Source organism: Gallinula chloropus, assembly GCF_964237585.1.
Source record: "Gallinula chloropus genome assembly, chromosome: 9".
In the NCBI taxonomy this organism is placed as follows: Eukaryota; Metazoa; Chordata; class Aves; order Gruiformes; family Rallidae; genus Gallinula; species Gallinula chloropus.
This window is the reverse complement of record NC_140094.1, coordinates 21432694-21447588: the sequence shown is the minus strand read 5'-3', so window position 1 is coordinate 21447588 and position 14895 is coordinate 21432694.

Genomic DNA, 14895 nt, shown 5'->3' with positions numbered 1-14895 from the left:
TTTGAAGTTTGGCAGTTGCTTGTGTTGCACGTGTGGAACAATGTTTTGTCTATACTTCAAGCAACAAACTGGTTTCAGGAACAGGTTTAACGCAACAACGCAAATAGCAATGGAAAGGGCCACCTCAGGAAGGCAAATGTCACACATCATCAGAGCTCACACACCGAGAGAAATATGTCAAAACAGAATGATGAGACAACAGAAAGGAGTCAGTTATACCCAATCTTTTATGCTAACACAAAAGATGCGTTATATAATCCCATACTAAAGAAAAAAAAAACCCAAAGCTGTGCAAAATATGACATATTACAATCTGACACAATAGACAAGTCTCTAAACCACAGAAACAAGTACACTAGACTGAATACAAAACAACAAGCTACACCTTCACACTGGGAGAGGCAGTCATAAAATATGTATTTTGCTAAAATTCTTCCTTGTTCTGGCTCATTTTCTTACTTTAAAAAAAATTTAAAAATAATATATACACCCATATTAGCTCATATGAGATCTTTAAGTTTTTTCTAAATAGGACAGGACAGATGAGGAAGCATGAAAAGCAACACAACATTCCTACAGTTTACAGGACGACAACCTGAGCCACACCACACAGCAAAACAGTCTGGTCAGAACGGACAGAAAACAGAAGGTTCCTCTTTAGATGTTTCCTGCAGGTATGAACAACCTGAGTAACTTGAATGTTATCGCATAGGATCAGTATATGTTCATTCATTCACACAAAGCTAAAGAGATAGGAGATGTTACTTTGCAGCTGAAGTAAAACAACACTATGTTTTCTTCAATGGAGTTCTATACCTATATATGAAGTATATTTCCCCAAATGCCAGTGTCTTCATTCTGTTCTAATTCAATAACTAATATCAATTCATAGATAATATGTGAAAAATGTGAATAAATTTTCTTTTAATTGGTGTTTTAACTTTTTCTTACTGACATAAATCGAGTGTATTACATATTCTTTACTGGAAAGACAAGTGATGAAATCTGTTCTTACCAAACTGCGTGCATATAGTATATGCAGTTTGTGTGTATGTATGTGTTAACAGAGAAATAAAAACACCCAGTATGTCTTATATAAATGGTTAAACAAATAATTTGCTAATTTGAAATTTAGATTTCATTGTTCAAATATCGATGCCATGAAGGTAATTTCAGGCAGCTTAATTACAATGGACAGCCCTATGGCCAGAGTTGCCTGGATATTGTTTGTCAAAAATTACTTGGAATATATCTGGATCAATTTATAAAGTTTGGAACAATGGTACTGCAAGATACATTATGGAACAACCTTGAACTCGACTTTAAAAGGGGACTTGCTTGGTTTCTATCAATGTGAGATTAGTCTGAAGCTTGGCCAGCACAAGAAAAGGCATTAATTTCACTTTGAACACTGGAATGGGGCTTTTGAGATTCTTAACCTGTTGCTCCTGTTCAATCAGTTTTTAAAGATATAATCAGTATTTTGAAGATATATTCATTTATTTCATGGCTACTCAACACTATCTCTACCACACACAGATGTTAAAGGTAGTAAGGCACCTAGCAATACGCACCCTGTGTTCCATGCCTCTCAACTTGCACCTCACTTCTGTAGCCAAACAACAGACTTCTTTGTTGAAACTTAGGTATGCTAGCAGGAAACAGCATCAATTAGAAGATGCATCATCAAAAACTCAAACCAACCAAACAAAAAAAGCCCAATAAAAAAATCAATCAGCCTTCGGTTAGCCTTTAAGTGAGACTACCTGTAACTCTTAGCTTAGCACAGAATCACAAGGTTGGAAAAGACCTTTAATATCATGAGTCCAACCATTCCTGTCCTAAGCTAAACCATATCCCTAAGTACCTCATCTACCCTTTTTTGAAAGGCATCCAGGGATGGTGATTCAACCCCCTCCCTGGGCAGCCTGTTCCAGCCCTGACAACTCTTTCAGTAAAAATTTTTTCATAGCCTCCAATCTGAACCTGCCTGTTCTCATTGATTTCTTATGCCAGCTAAATCAAGAAAATTGTGAAACCGGGAATCAGTTGCTCATGGCAAATAGCACTCAACAGAAATCAAAATCACTCTTCAACTGGAGTTTCAAAAAGATATCAGAAATGCTAATTTATACATTTCAGAAAATATGGTGCAAACTGTAGTTTAATACGAATACAAACACCATCTTGCATTAAAAAAGGATTACTTTTCAGCATGCATTTTCTATTCTATTTATTAAGTAAAATAATTTGAGATCAAGACATGCACATAGCTATCTTGGTGACAATATATCTATTTGGGGGTTTATTTTAAATGAGCAAATTATACCGATCCTATACAGGTAATTATTTACAGAATAATTATTATTCTGAATGAGTTGCTGCCATATGTTCCATAAATTCTGCTTCAGCACTCCTAAATGTTTCCTAAAAAATGGTGGGACTCCTGCAAATTCTTCCTAGTCATAAAAAACAACCCTCTTATACAATCTCAAATATTTAAATCACAAGGAACTAGTAATGAAAACGCGTTTCACAGAACTTTATGCCTGATCTACCATTAAGTATTTTCATCAAATATGATGGCTAATTTTACTTTAAGTAATAAAAAGTTCTTTCATGTAAAATTTGAAAATTACCATATTTTTCAGCAAACGAAACCACATCTTGTTGATGAAATTTAAGCAACCTCAGGAGTACCATTGAGGTTTGACTAAATAATGATCAGATGAAAAATTAGTTGGTTAATTCTTACCAAGGATGTCCACACATTAGAGTTAAGTCCGCACTGAAATGCTGCATAAACATATACTACTTCAGGGTTTCTTCTTTTTTTTTCATTCTTTCCCAGTGAGTGTTTTTCATTTGGAGATTATATCATGAACAGATGTAGGACAATGTTAATAGTCCCTTCTGGAAACATTAATCACAAGGCTTTACTTATTATTTGGTGTCAGCATTTAAAAGTTAAAGCATTTCCAGAACTGTCACCATTGAAATATTCCTTTTGCTTAAAGCTAAATTATGAAACAGTAATTTATTTTACAGTTCCAGCATCTTTCTTAAGGCATATATAAGAAAAAAAAATGGCAAGCAATGTCCTGTTCTCATGGCAACAGTGTAGACTGACAGTAGTAAGCCTGTTTATGCTTTAGGAAGAGGACTGAAAACCCAACTCTACCAAACTTTTAAAATGCTTGAACAAACTCAAGTCTCCACAAAAGAGATTTTCATCATCAGCATGATACTAGTATGATGCTTTCAAAGGTGGATTTTAACATTCCCAGTTCACTGAGCAAGCATTAACCAGAATCAAAATAAAAGCAGGCTAGGGCCTTGTTACCAAAAGACCTCAACCTCTCTTCCACATGTATTTCCCCATGTAGAACACAGTGCAGGGGAAGCAGACTGCTACTACTTCACAATACTTGTATGTGCAGAAATGTCCCACTAACTATATTCAAAACACCTAAGAAACTAACCCAAACAAGCCCATAGCCTTCTATTCCCAGCTAATGACCTCCTTGGTTATTTCAAAGTCCTGGAACTCAGGAACTCTGCATTAATTACCCAAGATTTGCTATGTATCTCTCTGGACAGGTTCAGCAAAGAGCATACATGCACTTTTGTATTTGGCCTATTGAAGGGGAAAAAACCAAACCAAAACAAACAAAAACTAATCAACCAACCAAAAAAATCCCCACCCAACTAAACCTGTCCTTAAAGCTCAATGAAATGTAAACAAACACAGCAGCACCGACTCAACATCTCCAAAAAATCATTCTCCATTCACATTTGACCAAGGTGAAAGTTAGTAACTGCTTCACATTGACATTCACTCAAGGTTTTAAAGCAAACAGGTAAGAGAAACTCTATTCACTTGTTTAAACAATGCGATATTTGCCTGCATTTAGAGGCTGAGAACTTTTTCTGTAATATCCTCCATCACCTCTTCCCTTTCAGAATACACAGGATGAACATCAAAGGAACTTCTGCCAGAGATGCTTGTATGTCGCTCTCCACTGGCTCTAGAACTGAACCAGCTTCAAGTAAGCACAAAGTTTTTAGAGTGCTCAAGGGATGTGAAATGAATCCTCAAGACCATTTAGCTATTCTCACATCTTTAGTTTTGAAATTTCAGCCTTAATCCTTCTCTGCCTGACTTCACTAACTGATCCTTTAGATCTTGTTTGGCGTCTCCGGAGAGCAATAGCAAAGGCCTGAGGTAAAGATGGAACTGCTTTTGCTTCCATGTTTAGTAAGAGAGACCACATCTTGCAGTCTGGACAGAAAAGTGGCTTAAGCCTGCTCCCTAGCAAACTGATTTTCTATGAATTTTCCACAGTATAATTTTTAAAATGTCTATGTGAAAATGCAAGCACGTGCACCAAGGATTATTTTGACACATGGGATCCATCACTTGGATTTACTAATTTTCCAAAATAAACTGTTCTGTCAGTTTCCCTGTGCATGTGAATTTTTGAGTAAAGACAACGTGTAATGTTACAAGACACATTCATGTGCTGACCTTTCACAAAACTGAAATTTTGAGTAAAGCTGGGGTGGCAGGAAGCACTCCATTTTCATTTTGTCCACAAGACTAAGCTACCCAGATTTGAAAAAAGAAGCTGACCGGCACTAGCTTGTGGACTAATTCTGCTATAGCACACAAGCGATCTGACTGAGGACAAGGGGTTAACAAAAGTTACTAGCATGACAAACTGTTTATATACATAGAGCCTTTCAGAAACATTATCTGCATATGACATGCACAAAACAGGCCTATGCAAATAACAGTAATAACAGCTTGTTTCCAGATCTAATTCCATAGGCTCTAAATTCCTTTAGGTTGGCACAGGTACTTCTGCAGTGCACACACACACACAGAACCAAGTTTTGTATATTCCTCCCTATTCTTACAATTGCATCTTAATCCCTAATTCTACACAATATCCCCTATTAGTTCCCATTCACAGAGTATTTAAACACGTTCAGTTTATCACCACACTGAATTCTTACTTGACAAGACATTTTTTATAAATCTCTTATATTCCTAGATAAACACTACTGTGGATTTGAATGTATTTAGAAACCAGGATTCCAACTTTAACACATAACAACCCAGTGGCTATGGGACTCTGTGAAGCTTAGCTGTGGAAAGTGGAGCTACCAACACCAGTCACTTCAACCTGCAGTATGGGCCCCTACCCTCCACAGAACAGCATCGCTACAATCCCTCACTGTGCCTGAGTTTCCCTTCTGGAAAGGGCTTACACCAACGCACTCTTTTGCAAGACAATCTGCATGTGTCCAGCCTATATACACTCTAGTTTCACCAGGCCTCACATTTAGACACAAAAACTTTTCCAGCGCCCATGCATGCTGTCTCTACTTCAAAGAGCTCTCAGTAACATAGGTTTTTAAGGAGCACAATGCTAATTTTAAATATGTTGAGTTAAAACTAACTTTTCTTCAGTTCAAGCTGGTCTCCTAGGGGGAGGAAGCTTACACAATCACATTCTCTCTCCATCTGCCATTAAATTTTGAACCCATTCACTCATTTCAACTAATTGCAATGAAGGCAAAACAGCTATAACTGAGACCTGCTTTCTAAGGCAAACCCATAAGAATCTGGCCTTGTTCCCTCTCATTTTCATCAAAGGTGTGAAGAAGCTTCCAAGAAGCAACAGCAGTCACCATCTTCAAAGCACCAGAGAACAGCAAATCTGTCATCAGGTCTCTTTTCCTCACATCAACCTTCAGTTCCTATTCCTAGCTCAGATACGACCTGGGTCCTGTCCTCCCAACTCCTCAAGACAATGAATTGCAGAGAAAATAGGAGAAGATAGTAACACAGAGCAGCTTTTAACTAAGAATCTTTCACAGCACTAAATGAAATCCCTACACAGTCTGTGGAGTGGTCTGGAGATGCACTCATCCCCTCTTAGAAACTTCTGGGACCGTATGACCTGAGCTGTGCACAGCCTTTACTACTGGAGATCTTCACTAACCCCATATGTTATTGCAGCTTCCAAATCCACTTTTTTGGAAGCCATAAAGGAATACTTCTCCTTCCTGTTTCCCTCCCTCCCCACAACCACCTTATATAAAAATCCACAGATTCAAAAAATCCAGACATAAAGAAAATACTCAAACTTTTCTTCCCCTTGAAGCACTGCTGCCTTAAACAACATCAAGTAAAAGCACTTCTGTATAGGGGAATAACAATTCATCTTCTTACAAGTATCTGTATATAGAAGTAATAAAACCATACTTAGACTGTATGGTTTAGTAGTCGTAGCAGAAGGGAGTTCATTCTGGTAGAACACAGAACTTTGCACCCACACAGCCCCTGTGTCTGCCCATCAAGCACATCTGACTTTGTACCTATTGTAGCACACAACTCAGTAATAGGAGTTAGTGTTTTCAGTTAGCAGTTTCTGGCAGGATCCCCAAAGTAATTTTCAATTAAATGGTTAAATGCTGGCACTTGTCAAATGTGAAGAAGGCATAAAGTGCCATAACAATATGAAATAGATTCCTTACAATTAAATTAATTTCATCGGGTATTTAAGTGGGGGTGCAAATATTATGCCTTTGAGTAACTTGAAGAAATACCTAAACAGAGTGCAATCATGTTCTGTCACTACTGAGCCTCAAATCCTGGCCTTCAACTCCTTTCAACGGAATAATTCAAATATATGTAGGTCCAACTAACATGTGAATATTTTTGCTTCCATTCACAGCCTGCTTTTGTTAAATTAGCCATGGTGTTAAAAAATATATATATATATTTGTTTCCAGCATGTCTGGTTTTTTCCCCTCAGTATATAAACTAGTCCTGAATGAAGAAACAGTGGTCCATCCAGATAAACACATAAAGAATCAACAACTCTGACTAAAAAGACGTGTACTGAATAAACTTAACCCCCCAGGTTAACTTTCCTGTAGTCACACTGTTAAATAGTAGACTTATTTCTTTTATAGGTCCATTGAAAAAGGCTTGGGAAACAGAACACACCTGAAACAAGGTAAACAGAATAAATGATAGCTAATTTCTGGGAACTGAAGGCTCACTTACCTTTCCAATCTTCAGGGCATATATGACTAGGCCTCTAGTTCTTATATTTAATTTGACTGAAACTATGAAAACATATGGCAGTATGTTTAGCCAGAATTTTGAAGTAGTCTGGGCCTGGTCTCTGATCTGGATTCAGAGGATGAACTTTCATAAATTTCCCTGGTTTTAATACTCTTTCAAGCACTTAACTTCCATGTCTTTCAGTTTCCTCAGGTGTAAAGAGACAGCTATGATGCTTACTGTAATTTAAAGTGCACTTAGACATCTGTTGATGAAAACTTTTCATAGTTATTTTTTATATAATTTTCAAATCTGTTAAGTAAAATAATATTGTGAAATGCTTCTCCTGTCACATTAGGACGTTAATGCAAAGAACCTATTCCTGAATAATTGTTTGAAGTGTTGCAGGATTTAAAAAGTAACATGTATGCAATTAAAGGTTTGACTCAGCAAAGCTTTACACATTAACTAAATGTAAGTGATGGGATTATCCTTGTATTTAAAATTAAGTATATACAAAATGTACGCGTTTAAATGCAGAAGTTCAGCCTGGCTGCAAAAAACCATACTGCATACAGAAACAAACCAAGAACAAATCTTCATTTTCCTGGGCAGATGTAGGTGGCAACCTACCCCCTGCCCCGACTTGTAACTTGTTCTCCATTCATCAGGTGGTGTGTTTATTTTTCCTTTATGTGATGTGACTAGCAGAACTTAGGTAATGAAAACTTTTTAATCAAGTGAAGATCTTTTGAAGAAAAAAGAGGACCTGCTCTACTTTTCAGAATGCAAGGTCAAGAGTTATATACACACATTTAGAGCCCAGTTTCATTTAGTTATGTTTACAACTAAGAGAAGGAAACATTTCTTCATACAACGTGCAAAAACCGCTGCTACATAGAGTTACTGAAATAGATAATGTTTTGGCAGTTAACAGAAACAGAACTAGGTAAGTGTATTACCAGTAAATAATCTTTGCACTTATGCACATTATAACTGTATCAGATCCCACAGCCTACACAAATAAATTAGAAAGAAGTTACTTCTATCTGGTGCACAGCACTGCTCTTAGCCCACGACAAAGCACTGGAGAAATGTGTGTTTATGCACTCACCTACCACCCGAGTATCAAGGATTTCAACTGGTAGATAGATGGACAGTCCTGTATTTCAGTACCTAGAACACAAAATCAGAAATTACTCTATTACTATTGAGAGTTGTCCCTCTAACCCCACATTGTCAGACAGGACTACAGTAAAGCCTATCAGTAACTTGGAGGAAAACACATACATCATTATGGAGTAAAAGAGATGGAAAGGTAGCAGAGATGTTTGAAGGATTAGCACAGATCACCTCAATGTTATCAACATCAGTGAAGGGCATTATCTCACACTTATCACAGAACAAAAATGCAGGAGGAAAAACAGTCCTACCTCAGCTAAACATTTTCCTAGAAAGAGCCTTCTCAAAACCTCTGAGGTGTTTCTTGTACTCCTGGGAAATGCCCTGGGGAACCATGGGACTATGTGGTCTTGAATTTAAAGTGCTAGCAGCATTTCTTACCAGTGGAAATTGGTTATTCCTACTCTCCAAGAAATGAACAAGAAAATAGGGAGAAAAGAAAAATTTTATTTGTTCATGATTTGTTATTAATTTTCCTTGCTTACTGCCCTTAATTCTTTCTCTATAGAGGCAGAATTTGCTCATTTCTTTTCTGCTTTCCAGGCTTGGTTAGAGAAATATAGTCAGTTTACATTAAGCTTAGAAGACAAGCAAGTCACGGGAGAAGGAAGGAATATAACATAGAACAGTTGAGGAAACGATAGCTGAAATTTAAAGGAGACAGGGCAGTGAAGCTGCCTACATGGCTTCATCAGTGCAAGATGCAGGTGTAGGCCAAAAAATGCACCATCTTTAAAACGCTGAAAGAAAGCAACTCAAAGTTATAGTCAGCCTTTTCTATTTTGCTCTATTACTTGCCCAGTAAAGGCACTCTCTACATTGGTGCAATCAGGTTGGCAACTGGAGCTGGATCAATCCAACAGAGAGTTATCTGCATTCCTCACAGACTACCAGGAGGTAACCTGAAAGCTAGGTTATATCTGTAGTGACATATATACACACTTCAAATGTCTGCCATGCCATTGTAGCTACACTACTGTTGTGAGTTAACTTGGCTATTTTACAAGAACAGAAATTAGGAAAGAAATCGGGGTGGGGGGTGGCGGGGGGGGGGTGGGAAGGAGAGACCAAGTAAGTATATATTTTGAGTTTAGTAAAGTAACTCTTACAGAAGACTATTGGTTAGATCTAGAGCTTTTGGATGAAAAAAGTTTATTAAAGTAATTTTATTGGAGTTAAGAGCAGAATCAGCTTCTTAAGCCAGAAGGAAATTTCCATTCAGGAAACCTTTGCAACCTTTGGTACTAACCAAAAGAAAATGATGGGATTTTTAAATTTTATTTTAAATTGCACAGGAAGTCAGTAGAAGGACTGATTAGTCCACACAGGTATAAACTGTGGTGTGCACCAGCCCTAACAGCACTATGTCCACACTTTGTCCTAAACCATCAATAAAGATGCCACAGTTGATAAGGCCACACTCAAACCCGCTAAATTCTTTGTCACCATTTCATGTCACAGGACCATGGCACTAGAAAAATACTTTAATGAGCTAGTCTGCAACTACTTTATCAAACAGTTGAAAATAATTGTTATTTCTATGTTTTATACTGATGGCCACAGATTTCTCACTAAGATAGAACCAATGTAAGGTCAATTTTAAAATAAATTTTGAAGTTATAGGCAGCTTTATCAAACTCTCACTGTATTTTCACATGTTCAGAATCAACTCATGCATTTTATCAAGTTCAGTTAGTTTAGTTCCATATCCAGTCAAATTTGATTCCTTCTGGAAAGCCTAAGCAAATCTATGCTTAGCTCTCTGGGTTTATTTTGCCAACAGATATGCAATTTGCTTTTAATCCTTCTACTGCAACGTCCATTTCCTAGAGAATTGAAATTCAGTGAATCTACCATTACCTTTAAGTGCCAAAAAATAAGATACTATTAAGCCCATCAGGATGAAATAAGGCTGTAGGGAAATCAGCAATGTCAGGTGTCAACTCAGCATCAGAAATTATATGAGTTCTGGTCTTTGCATCTTGAAAAAGAAATAGTACAATTAGAGAATATAGGAGGAGAGTGGCTCAAGTGATCAACGGTTTGCAGCAGTTGGCTTACCAGAAGAGACCAAAAAGCAAAAGTTTTACCAATCTGGAGAGAAAGATCAAAGGAGTATACAATCAGGATTCCCAAAATTATGAAGGAATTATGAAAAAATTAATGTAGAAATTTTAGACACAAACCCCTTGTAATCATCAGGCTATTAGAAGGTGCTGAAGTACATCTTTACACAGTGGGCAGTATACTGCCTGACTTTGCTGCCACAGGAGGTGGTGAGGACAGAGAATACCAGGGGCTTCAGAAATGGTTTATACAAATTCATGGACAGTAGGTCCATAAGGGGATAATATACAATGATTATTGCTGGTCTGTACACACTGATATTTCCATATAACAAGTGCAGATGCTGGGGAGTCCAAAGAGAATGGACCACATCAAGTGGCTAGCTCATGTGCACTCCCTATAGAGTCTTTCCTGTTGCAACAGTCGGAGCCACAGAGCTCCTCTGATCCAGTAAGGCATTTCTTACCTTCTTATTTAATCATCTTAAGAAAACAGTCACTTTATTTAACTATTCTCTAAGGAAATACTACCTGACCCATATACCAAAAATGAAGATAGCCACACAGAGGTCAGATTATTTGGAAACATGTTCTTTCTATATTTGATTTGGAAGATCTGAGCACCTATGTTACTCATTTTTATCTGGAGTAAAGCCCACTAGATTTTATATATATATATATAAAAAATAAAGAGTTTTTAATTTCAAAATTCAGTAATTGTCCCAACTGCAGAAGTCATACAAAATAAAAGCTTCATGTGGAAAACTGTTACTGTATCAAACCAGTATGCAAACTCTGAGACTGTGGGTTCTATGGTTATTTTTGTTAGGACATAACATTGAGGAAAACACCACCATCCTTCCTGTGAGTAATGAGCATTGCAAGTTGCCTGAACAAAAGCCCTTCTTTCAAGAGTAGTGCTCCTAAAACCACAAGGAGCATAGAAATATATCTTAACTAATGCATCTTAAATTTTTCAGGCTATATTACAAACACAGCTGTGCAAACGTTAGCATATGAAAAAAAGAATTTTAGCCAATTAGAACCATAGAATCATCATTTAAAAGCCCCTTTGGTGTAATTTTTTTGTTTCAGTCAGAACAACTTAAATTTCAATTGCAACTATTCTGGTCTATTTATTTTATGGCAATCCACTTTCCAAAAGTTTGAATCAACTTTATTTTCATTGAAAAAGATGTTTCTAAAATGAAACATCTGGTTAAAAGGAAAAGCTTTGGAAATGGTGTGCTTTAAAAGTCCTACATATATGAACCTACAGTGACATGCACATCAAAAGGAGAAAAATTAAGGAGAAAAGCTGTCATGGGCTTAATCCTACCAGCAGGACAATTGTTTTTATTCTGGAATTTAAGTATTACAGCAGCTTGTAGAGGATTTTAAAAATGCAACTTATCTTGACCAGAGAACATAAAACACTGATTGATATCTCTATAAATTTCTACACATTATATTTATTTTCATACTCTGCTGAATTCTATTGTTATGAATAGGAAATGCTTCAGAAAGATTCTTCTTTGAATACCATGACATTCTGGTTCGAACTCAAATACGTTGATAATTATATCAACAAGATTTTGACCATACATATGTCCTTTTAATGAGAAGAAAATTACTCTGGTTTCGTGATACCCTCCTTCACTGGGTGCTCAGAGATGGGAGCAGGTAAGAAGGAACTGTAACAGAGGTATTCTTGAGCAAATTATAAATACAAGTTAAACTAGGAATGTGAAATATTTTCTTTATTGGGACGTAAAAATGCCTGGTCCATCTAAGCACATCAGGTGGAATGAATATACCATTTTTACTAATTGGTGAAAAATGAATGTTATAAAAAATACACAGACCATACGAAAAACTGGAAATCCGTGAAATTTGGAGTAAATGTTGGCACTGTTGAGCAATCTTCACTGATTTGCTAGTCTTTCAGGGAGGTAATGACAGATGACCTTTAGTGCAGCTTTAATGCCTTCCCTTCCAAAACCATATGGATTTGTTGAATTTTGTGGCCTTCTAGAAAGGGATGTTTTCCCTGCAGCATCAAGGTTTGATCTACTGCAGTGATTTTAAGCCATTACCAGTTCTCAAGTTTAACCACTGAATCAAAAATAAAATCTCATGCAATTTCCACACACTTCTTAAAACACTGCCCTCCAAGTGCTAACCAAGGGGGAGTAACTTACAATCGAGCAAGAAATTATGAGCATAAGACTTTTGGGTCATGCCATCAGCTTTATCCACAGAAGAGCACACTGTACTATCCTTTTAATAACAAATTCAGGTCTGTAATAAAAATATTCAGTTCTTCCAACTCTGTCCAACTATGCTTGTTCCAGAACCTGGCTTTTCTGTTAGAAATCTAAACTGCAGCTCAAATTTCCTCAAGGTCAGTTTATATCCATTTGTTTGTATTTAACTGTTGTCTTTTCAATAGCAGTGCTTTTCTGGTATTTTCTCCCATGGATATATTTGTAAGTCACATCTCAGATTTCATTTTGCTAGGCTAAATAAACCATTGCCAATTTAGTTTCTTCTTACAGATAAGCTTATCATTCCCATGATCCTGGTAACTCTTCTGTGGATTTGCTGTCTTGAGTTCCCCTTTTTTTCAACAAGGGAAATTGGGAGTTGTACATGGTATTCAGATACAGCTGTATTAGTCCTTGTTGGGCACAAATACTTCCTTATTTCAATCGGAAAGACTTGATTTCAAATGCTGTTTGCCCTTTTCTGCCTTGAAGGTATGGATGGCAATTTGCTATCCTGTGATCAACTAATATACTCAGGTCTGTCTCCTCTGTTGTTTCCAACCACGCACTTCCAGTTTATGTCAGAAATTGTCAGTGATCCCAGAGTGCTTGGCCTTGCACTGTATTCCATTAATTTTCACCCTGTTTCTATTACTCCAAACCTAGAGGTCATCCATTCCTTCCTGTAAGATATTCCTGCCCTTTCCGCATTAGCAATGGGTCCCAACTCTATATTATCCTCAAATTTCCTCAACATTCTCTGTCTTTTTATGCTTAAGTCATTAATAAATGTATAAAACGTGCCCAGCCCCTAACTGATCGCCAAGGAACTTCATTTATAACCTTCCTTCCTGCCCAATACTCCCCCACTCACCAGAACCCACTCTCCTGTTTCCAGGCAGTTCCTTACCTGCAGTGCCTGTACTATCCCCACTGACACGCTAACACAAGGAGCTCTGTTTTCAGTGAATGTTTTGCTGCAAAATATCTAGAACAGGTATGCTTCTTCTAATACCTGTTGAATGGGCAACATTAATGGGATGAACTTTGGCAAGCACATTCCACACGTTGTCACTTCCTTTTTCTTTTTTTTTTTAAATCCCCATCTTAATTATACTTTAGCATGTGTTCTCAAGCCTTGAAAGCATATTATATCCACTACAGGAGGGACTATGAGTGGTAGATTCAGATCCTGAACTGTAGCTAGTTCTGAAGAATATTTAAAAATAATTTTTCATTCTCCTCTGTTTTTCTGCAAGTGGATGGAGTGTATTACACAGAGATTTGTTATTTTCTCATTCTAGATGATTTGTTTCAGATCTTTACTAGGAAAGAGACAACAGATACAAAAAAGCTTCTAAGTGTGAAACAAAGTACCATTTTAGCTGAAAAGAAATGTAACTTGAAGGAAAGGTGATTGACGAGGGAAAGACTAGTCATTATTGTTCACAACAAGGTAACACAGCAGGAATACCACCTAAAATGATGCAAAACAAACAAAAGAAAGAATTTGTTGTCATGGGAATGGTGTTCCTTGGGGATTTGTATCAGGACTGGTGCTGCTTAAGATCTTTGTCAGCAGTGGCACAGAGAGTGGGATCGAGTGGACCTTCAGCAAGTTTGCCAGTGACACCAAACTGCAGCGCAGCCAATATGATGGACCGACATTGACAGGTTTGAGAGGCAGTCCTTGCACACCTCAAGAGGTTCAACAAGGCCAAGGGCAAGGTCGGGCACATGGGTAGGGACAATCCCAAGTACAACTACAGGCTGGGTGGAGAAGAGATTGAGAGCAGCCCTGAGGGAGAAGGACTTGGGGGTGTTGGTGGACAAGAAGCTCAACATGGGCTGGCAATGTGCACTTGCAGCCCAGAAAGCCAACTGTGTCCTGGGCTACATCCCAAGAAGTGTGACCAGCAGATTGAAGGAGGTGATTTTTCCCCTCTACTCTGCTCTCATGAGACCCCACCTCAAGTACTGCATCCAGCTCTGGGGTCCCCAGTACAAAGAGGACATCAATCTGCTGCAGTGACTCCAGAGTAGGGCCATGAAGAGGATCGGAGGGCTGGACCATCTCCCTTGTGAAGGCAGGCTGGAGGGTTGGGGTTGTTCAGTCAGCCTGAGGAAGAGAAGGCTCCAGGGACACCTTATTGCAGCCTTCCAGTACCTAAAGGGGCCTACAGGAAAATGAGAGGGAATGTTCACAAGGGCATGGAGTGATGAGACAAGGGGGAATGGCCTTCAGCTAAAGGAGGGAGGTTTAGATTAGACATGAGGAAGAAATTCTTCACAATGAGGG